The following is a 9,518-nucleotide window of genomic DNA, read 5'->3' on the forward strand; positions in this document are numbered from 1 at the left end:
CACATGGAGATCTGGAAGAAGCTACTGGCTTCTGCCTTCAGATCAGCTCAGATCTGGCCATTGCAGCCATTTGGGAAGTGAACCAGCAGACTAAAGACCTCTCTATCTGTCTCTATATTTATCAGTAACTCTGTCAAATAAATAAAATAAATCTTAAAAAAAAGTCAGAGTTATAGAGAGGAGGGAGAGTCAGATGGGATAGCATTGTGGATTAGCAGGTAAAGCTGCTGCCTGCAGTGCTGGCATCTGGTATAGGCACAAGTTCATGTCCTGGCTGCTCCACTTCTGAACCAATTCTCTGCTAGTGGCCCTGGAAAAGTAGAAGATGGTCCAATACCTGGGTCCTTGCCACCCAAGTGGGAGACCTGAATGAAGCTCTTGGTGCCTGGCTTGGGCCTGGCCCAGTCTTGGCCATTGCAGCCATCTAGGGAGTAGACCAGCAGATGGAAAATCTCTTTCTCATTCTCTCCCTTTCTCTATCTCTGCCTTGCAAATAAATAAATAAATGCTAAAAAAGAGAAAGATCTTCCATCTGACATGGCTGCAATGGCCAGGGCTGAAGCACACAGAATCCAGGAGCCAGGCATTTCTTCTGGGTCTCCCATATGGGTTACAATGGCCCAAACACTTGAGTCATCCTCTGCTGCTTTTCTCAGGTCATCAGCAGGGAGCTAGGTTAGAAGTGGAGCAACTGGGACATGAACTGCTGCTCATCTGGGAAGCTGGCATTGCAGATGGTGGCTTTCCCCATTGTGCCACAATGCCAGCCCCATGAGTGCCAGTTTGAGTCACAGCTGTTCCACTTCTGATCCAGCTCCCTGCTAACACAACTGGGGAAGCAGAAACAGATGGCACAAGTACTTGGGTCCTTGCACCAATGTGGAACACTGGGTTGGACTTCCAGGCTGAGTCAGCATTATTCATTGCAGTCTCTTGAGTGAACCAGCAGATGCAAGATCCCCATCCTTCTGTCTCTGCCTCTTTCTCTGTAACTCTGCTTTAAAATAAAATTTTTAAATCTTAATAAAATAAAGAGAAAGGGTGAGAGAGTAGCCACAGTAAAGTAACAGAGCAAAGCTACAGTTGTGCTGTCCCTCAGCAGCCTTCTGCCTCAAGTGGGAAGTCTCTGGCTTACAGACACTGACATAAAGCATACATTCACAACACATTTCAAAACAAAAGATGAGAGGTTTACAAGGCATATTGATTTTATGATGACTTTCATTCAATAGGTACACTGGGTTTAGGTATAAGCCTTTTGTGCAGCCAAGTTAACCCAGGGACTAATTCAAAGAGAAACATTGAGGAAGATGTACTGCCAGGGGAGAGAGTTGCAATGTCCCATTGCTCTTATAGCATCATAAAGAGAATGAAAAGGGCTACTTATGTCTATGGTTATAAGAAGGACAAACACTTCAGAAACACTTCAGCACAAACACTTCAGAAGAGGGGAGCAAATTACAAATATAGTTATTTTAAGAAAATAAAATGAAGTAAATTTCAGAATATAATGTGGGGTAGAAAAACACCATCAGTTCACCAATTCGCACGGGATCCAGGAAAACTGCCCTGCCTACTCATAAACCAAATGTTTCAAAACACATTTTCTGATTAAATTCAGAAGATTACAGGAATCAGCACTCTGGGTATTCAAATGCCAAATTAAGTTTTAGTTTCCACTATGGGCAGATGTAGCCAACTACTCAGATCATGAGAAAAACTTTTCCATAAGAAGGAACATGAAATATTCAGTCACACAGAATAACTATGCCTAGTGCTCAAAGTGAACCCCAGGATAAGCACCCAGAAAACCTGTTAGGTCTTGGGGCCAGCTCCATGGTGTAGCATGTAAAAATTTATTTATTTAAAAGGCAGAGTTACAGAGAGGCAGGGCACAGAGAGAGGTCTTTCATGCACTGATTCACTCTGAAAATGGCTGCAATGGCCAGAGCTGGATCTATCTGAAGCCAGGAGCCAGAAGCTTCTGTCAGGTCTCCCATGCAGTGCAGAACCCAAAAACTTGGGCAATCTTCCACTGCTTTCCCAGGCCATGGCAGGAAGCTGGATCTCAAACAAGCACCCATAAGGGATGCCAGCACTGTAGGTGGCAGCCTCACCTGCCATGTCACAGTGCCAGCCCTCAAAATAAACCTATTTTAAAAAGCATTTTAAATGAGGGATGGGAGAGAGTTTGTTTATCCAAAGCAAGGATAACATAACATAACTACTACACAGAAGAAGCTCCTGGCTCCTGGCTTTGGATTGGCATAGCTGCGACCACTGTAGCCAGTTGGGGAGTGAACCAGCAGATGAAGACTTATCTCTCTCTGCCTCTCTGCTCTGTAGCTCTGACTTTCAAGTAAAATAAATAAATCTTTAAAAAAAATAAGGTAACTACTAGTACTCATTAACTTAAAAAATATAGAAATTTAATGAAACTCAAAATATAACCAAAATCATCATCTACTACAAATTATAATCTTTATTCTGAGTCATATTAGAAAAAATTTAACCCCTCCCCTCCTTTGAAAAATGCACATGGGACTGGTATAGTAGGTTAAGCAGACCCTGGCAGTGCCAGCACCCCACATGGGCACTGGTTCAAGACCTGGCTGCTCCATTTCCAATATAGCTCCCTAATTCACCTGGGAAAGCAAAGGATGATGGCCCAAGTGTTTGGGCCCCTGAAATCAAGTGTGAGAACCAGAAGAAGCTCCTAGCTTCTCGTTTTAGCCTGGCCCAGCCCAAGTCATTGTGGCCATTTGAGGAGTGAATCAATGGATGGAAGACCTCTCTCTGTCTCTCCATCTCTCTGTAAATCTGCCTTTCAAGTAAATAAAATGAATTAAAAAAAAAAAACCCTATACAATGTAGTATTTTGGTTATTCCCTCATACAAGGAAAGCTCAGATAAACTGTAGATGAATCCTCCTGGCTTGATGCAATTCAGAAGGAGGATTGCTTCTGCCACCCTGTGCTAGACATCAATGAGAGTTATTAATGGGAAGATGAGTGGACACATCAGACTGCTTCCTCACATGGCATCTTTTCTTAAAGACATCACTGCTACACTATCAGATTATGTCTCTCATATGAAACATGTCTCTCCTAAAAATTTTAAAGAACTTGCCGGAAACTTATAGCAGAGCAGGGGATGATGTGCCAAGAACAGTGAGTTAGCCTGAGTAGTCCAGGAAGCCTGTTCTTGGCTGTTTTCAAGTTCATATTAATGTACACACAACATAGTTGCTGATAGAGTGTCTTACAGTTGTTTCCTGGGTGTGAAGCAACTCTTTTCAGCAGAAACACATAACTGCTTGTCCACTCACAAGCACTGTGATAGGGAGTACATGGGAGAAAAGGTCAAAAACACTGGGTTTCAGAGGAAGAATGCTGTTACCCTAGCAACCTCTATCCAGGATTCCCTTTCTATTTTTACTTCCTAGGTAACTTTACTATGCTAAATGAGTTTCACAGATTAGTAATCTGGTGACAACAGGACTCTAACAGAATCTATGAATCACTGAGTTAATCAAGTGAAAACTTCATTATACTGAAAGTCTATAGCACTAGTTTCCAGGGCCACATTGCTCTTATTTTAAAAGATGTTTTATTTATTTATTTGAGAGGTGGAATTACAGATAGTGAGATGGATAGACAGAGAGAAAGGTCTTCCTTCTGCTGGTTCACTCCCCAGTTGGCCAAAATGGCCAGAAGAGCTGCACTGATCTAAAGCCAGGAGCCAGGAGCTTCTTCTGAATCTCCCACATGGGTGTAGAGGCCCAAGGACTTGGGTCATCTTCTACTGCCTTCCCAGGCCATAGCAGAGAGATGGATCAGAGGAGCAGCTGGGACTCAAACAGGTGCCCATATGGGATGCTGGCACCACAGGCAGAGGATTAACCTACTGAGTTACAGTGCCAGCCCAAAGCCACATCTTTTACCGCACTGTGTGGGCATCTCTGTGGGGGGAGAGGGGCACATTTTCTCTTTTCTTCCTTACCCCTCTTCACATTAACACCTTGTACAAAGGCTTCCACAGACCAGTCATTTTGAAAATCTACCACTAATATCCTCCCATGTTGAAAATGTCATGGGGTTAAACACAGAACCCAGAATAAGAAAAGTAACTTGAAGCTGGTGTTGTGTCTGAGCGGGTAAAACCATATGGGTGCCGGTTCAAGACCTGGCTGCTCCACTTCTGATCCAGCTCTCTGCTATGGCCTGGGAAAGCAGTGGAAGATGGCCCAAGTGCTTGGGCCCCTGTGCCTGTGTGGGAGACCTGGAAGAAGGTCCTGGCTTCTGGCTTCAGATCCATGCAGTTCTGGCCATTGTGACCATCTGGGGAATGAACCAGCAGATGGGAGATCTCTCTCTCTCTCTCTCTCTCTCTGTCTCTGTCTCTGTCTTTGCCTCTCTGTAACTCTGCCTTTCAAATAAATAAATAAATAATTTAAAAAAAAAAAGTAATGGGCCAGTGCCGTGGCTCACTTGGTTAATCCTCTGCCTGCAGTGCCGGCATCCCATATGTGCACCAGATTCTGTCCCGGTTGCTCCACTTCCAGTCCAGCTCTCTGCTGTGGCCTGGAAGGGCAGTGGAGGGTGGCCCAAGTGCTTGGGCCCCTGCACCCACATGGGAGACCAGGAGGAATCACCTGGTTCCTGGCTTCGGATCAGCACAGTGCACCAGCCACAGTGGCCATTTGGGGGGTGAACCAATGGAAGGAAGACCTTCCTCTCTGTCTCTCTCTCTCTCACTGTCCAACTCTGCCTGCAAATTAAAAAAAAAAAAAAGTAACTGGCCCTCTTAATTAAAACAATATGGACTGTAAGATAATCAGCTCGGTGAAGCATTGAGTGACTGTAAAGAACTAGACAAGAAAAATTGATACTTTTCTGTATTTATGTTTTCATAGCTCTCCACTATGAAAATCCAGATTGAAGTAGCTCATTATTAACTCACACGGTAGACTTGCATTAATTTCAGTTCACTACTCACTTTGCAAAGGGGTTAGCAGCAGGTAATAAAAGTTGACATCCCTAATAACATGAGAAGAAAGAAGGGTTGAAGACAGAAATTGAAAAGCAGGAAAATAAATCAGCTATGTTTCCACGGCCTCAAGCTCCAGATTGAAAAAGAGTCTGTTAATTAAACACGGAGGAGCGATCAATCCACAAAGCTACTGCACAAGCTTCACGTGCTGCTGGGAAAGTCAGCCAAACACAGAGCGCCCCAGCTGTCAGATGTGTCCACAGGGTCCAGCATGGGGGCCAGGAGCCAGATCCTACTCTGATCTTCCATCCCCACCTCTCCACTGCCTCAGGCTCCAGATGAGGGCCACCGAGCCCCACCCAGCTGGAACTACCAGGGGATATAGCCAGAGGCCCAGCCACAAGGCATTCTCTGACCCACCCACAGTGAGAACTGGGCTTATTTAAATATAGGGAATGGGACTCCTTCCTTTGCGTGCTCTCAACTGCCCTGCTTGTGCCATTGCTCATCCAGTGTACTTTAAGACTTTGAGCGAGGCAGCCCGTGGGACCGGCCAAGTGTTGGGAGACCGGGAAGCGGCAGTGGGAGACACAACACCTGGGTTCCAGCCTTAACTCTGCTGGAGAAGCTCCCAGGATCACTGAGAGGCAAGTGATCGAGGTCTGAGAGCCGCCACCCGCCATCGCACCCACCCCTCTCCCACACAGGCATAGATGCCCCCTCCTGTTCTCCATACTTGCCGTGGAAAATCTCGGGAGCAGGTCCCCTTTCTTCAGGACACACGGGGAGCAAAGCGGGGAGTGTGGGACAGGAGTCGCTGGAACTTGGGACCCACGGTGGCAGATGCAGAGGCACAGAAGCGGCAGGCGGCAGGTCTGGGGCGTGTGCTCCCGAACTGCCTGCAACTGCACTTGCAGAGCAAGACTCCCCAGTGAATGCGGGAGAAGGAGCAGCGCGGCCCCTCAGGGCCCTCTCTGATCAGTAAATGAACTTCCGTTCCCAACTCCGAGCCACTTGGAAAGGCACGCGCATGCGCACGTTCTTCCGCATGCACACGCACAGGCGTTCAGAGCAGGAAAACGTTAGAGCACCGGGTGACTCTGGGAAATGGAGTCCAGGCCAGGGCATTCCTGGATAGACTTACTGGCCCTCTCCTAGGACTTCAGTGTGGGGTGGGCGGAGACAGGCTGGGAACCAGAGGGCGTTTGCTTTTGTTTACATCCCGCCTTCCCTTCCTTCCCACCCCAGATCTCAAGGGTCAGCTGCTGTTCTTCCTTTCTTGAACAAAATCTTAAGAAGTGACAGCCACTGCTGCTGAGTCCCAAACCCCGGTTGCCTCACACACGCTGTTTCCCTCAGAAAAATCCTACTGGTTGCTTTATTCCTGGACAGCTTCTCTCAAGTAATGAATGACAAGGATTTCAATGTAACTCTTAGCACAGGTGTACACGGCATAGTTTAACATCTAGATTTGAGAATACAATTTTTATTTGTGTCTTTTATTTGTGGTTCTTTTCAAAGCATTTTACACCACCCTCTAATTCACCAAGTACAAAAAAAAAAAAAAAAAAAGAGAGAGAGAGAGAGAGAGAGAGCGAACTGGATACAGGACTAACATTGCCAAGTATCTTCTAGGGGCCAGATTACCAGAGTAAATGCCTTACTTTGTATCAATTATACCTTAGGTTAATTCTGGAGACAGTATTCTCAATTTACAAAGAGAAAGCTGAGGTGGAAAGAGATTAGAATTAAATTTGCCCATGGAAGTATGGTAAAAAAAAGTCTAGGTTAAAGGCCAACCAAAGTGAAATATTGGTTTAAGAAATCTTTCGGGACCAGCACTGTGGCATAGTGGGCTAAGCCTCCTCCTTCAACACCGACATTCTATATGGGAGCTGGTTCAAGTCCCTGCTGCTCCACTTTCAATCCAGCTTTCTGGTCTAGCCTGGGAAAGCAGTAGAAGATGGCCCAAATGCCTGGGACCCTGCATCCACATCGGAGACCCAGAATTTCCTGGCTCCTGGCTTTGGATCAGCTTAACTATGGCTATTGCAGCCGTTTGGGGAGTGAACAAGTGGATGGAAGACTTCTCTCTCTCTCTGCCTCTGCCTCTCTGTAACTCTGCCTTTCAAATAAAAAAAAATCTTCTTTAAAAAAAGAAATATTTCTTTTATCTTGGGGCCCAGTTTCTAAAACCCAGATTTCTCATCTCTAAAATAAAAAGTGAGGAAGAGGAAGAGTATCTACAATCCTAATCTTCACTGTAGAGAAACACATAGGATTATAACTTCTCTAAAAAAGAAAGGAGATTCAAAGTTGCTATTGCTATATGGTTATTTTTCTCATGTTTAATATCAAGATAGCATATAAATATTATGCATTCTTAGGTATATGTGTGGTGTTTGGTTTTTAAGATTTTAAGTAGAAATGTAAATGGAAGCAGGATGACATGGAGTTCTGTTTGTGATTACTTCTGTCAATTATAATTCATGGGATTAGAATTGCTGGATTAGGAATGCTTAAATGTATCCATTCATTTCACACTAATGTTTATTATTATTATTATTATTATTATTATTATTATTTGACAGGCAGAGTGGACTGTGAGAAAGAGAGAGACAGAAAGAAAGGTCTTCCTTTTGCCATTGGTTCACCCTCCAATGGCCGGCATGGTAGGCGCGCTGTGGCCGGCGCACCATGCTGATCCGATGGCAGGAGCCAGGTGCTTCTCCTGGTCTCCCATGGGGTGCAGGGCCCAAGCACTTGGGCCATCCTCCACTGCACTCCCTGGCCACAGCAGAGAGCTGGCCTGGAAGAGGGGCAACCGGGACAGGATTGGTGCCCCAACCGGGACTAGAACCTGGTGTGCCGGCGCCCCAAGGTGGAGGATTAGCCTAGTGAGCCGCGGCACCAGCCTTCACACTAATGTTTATTATGTCAGGCAATATTCTTTGTGTAGACTGCTTTTTCTTGCCAGAATGAAAATTCAGGAGGGCAAGAAACATGTTTGCTTTGACATTAAAACTCAGCATCTTGATAGAGTCATTCTTTTAGTTCAATGAATAAATGAGTCTATAAAAATTAAACAAATACAATTTCTGATCCCCAAGAACTACCTAGTTGAAGAGACAATGAAATAGATACCTATTTGATGACTGCCACAATTAGATGAATGTATAATTTGTTACTCAGAGACAACTTTGATAATAAAAGAGACATGTTAATAATGACACAGGGCTGAAATGTATAAACAGAAACCATCCAGGGCCAAGCAGGTTAAATGTTCACCCTAGCTTTGTAAGGCATTCCATTCACTATTTAGTAAGCATTTACTGAGCATTCTTTTGTGTGATGTGTTGAAAGAACTACCAGCCACATGATTTTCCTAGATATTGGAGTAAGAGAACCTGAGCAATCAGAAAAAGGTTGGGATGAACTAAGAGGCTTTTGACACAAAGGTAAGAAAAAAAAAAGCAGAGAGGTCAATTAAAAATTATATCAAAGGTAATTTAGTAGGACCTGAACCAAGGTATGGTGGTAATGGGAATGAAGAACAGGCAACAAATTACAGGGAGATCCAAAAGGCAGAAACAACAGGATTTCAGTGGTAGATGAGGCAGGAGGGAACTCATGTGTAAACCTTCATTTGGATTTTATTATTTAATGGACAAGGTGTTCTCAGTACATTCATGTTCATCAGTAATAAAAGGCTACCTCCAACTGACTTATAAACTTCCCCTAAATCCAGGACACAATCTCATGTGTAGCTACTTATCTATAAGCCTTATGTTGATCATCAAGCCAAATATTTTTAACTGCTACAATCTACAATGGTCCTCATTATGATGCAGTTACTTAGAAACTAAAACACATAATCCATGTCTATAAGAAAGGTCTAAACAAAAAAGTAAAATTTAGGGGCTGGTGCTGTGGCACAGCAGGTTAACTCCCAGGCCTGAAGTGCCAGCATCTGATATGGGCCCCAGTTTGAGACCCTGCTGCTTCACATTCAATCCAGCTCTCTGGTATGGCCTGGGAAAGCAGTAGAGGATACTTGGTCCCCTGCACCCACATGGGAGACCCAGAGGAAGCTCCTGGCTGCTGGCTTCAAATCGGCACACCTCTGGCCATTGTGGCCAATTGGGGAGTGAACCATCATATGGAAGACCTTTCTCTCTGTGTAACTCTGATTTTCAAATAAATAAATAAATAAATGAATAAATACACCCACAAAATCATATAATTCAAAGCTAAATTTGGAATACCTCATTAATTCACAATTTATATATTTACCAACCTTAGGTAACTAAAGCAGAATTAAGCAGAAAAGAAGTAAAAAAAATTTTCCCTGGGGAGGGGCCAGCACTATGGCATAGTGGGTAAAGCTGCCACCTGCAGTGCCAGCATCCCATATGGGAATCGGTTCAAGTCCTGGCTGCTCCACTTCTGATCCAGCTCCCTGCTATGGCCTGGGAAAGCAGTAGAAGATGACCCAAGGCCTTGGGCCCCTATACCCATGTGGGAGA

The 9,518-nt window shown here is 44.6% G+C and overlaps 1 protein-coding gene across 1 annotated transcript in view; it reads right to left on the bottom strand.

Moving 5' to 3' along the window:
* LOC133755344 (zinc finger protein 271-like) overlaps positions 1-5,998 on the bottom strand; it is a 45,837-nt gene extending 39,839 nt beyond the window's left edge. Inside the window, exon 1 of the mRNA XM_062185477.1 lies at positions 5,733-5,998. The gene's annotated coding sequence lies outside the window, so the exon portion shown is untranslated. The remainder of the gene's footprint in view (positions 1-5,732) is intronic.
* Between the last annotated feature and the right edge of the window lie 3,520 nt (positions 5,999-9,518).

This window comes from Lepus europaeus, unplaced genomic scaffold (genome assembly GCF_033115175.1).
Source record: "Lepus europaeus isolate LE1 unplaced genomic scaffold, mLepTim1.pri SCAFFOLD_3_1, whole genome shotgun sequence".
In the NCBI taxonomy this organism is placed as follows: domain Eukaryota; kingdom Metazoa; phylum Chordata; class Mammalia; order Lagomorpha; family Leporidae; genus Lepus; species Lepus europaeus.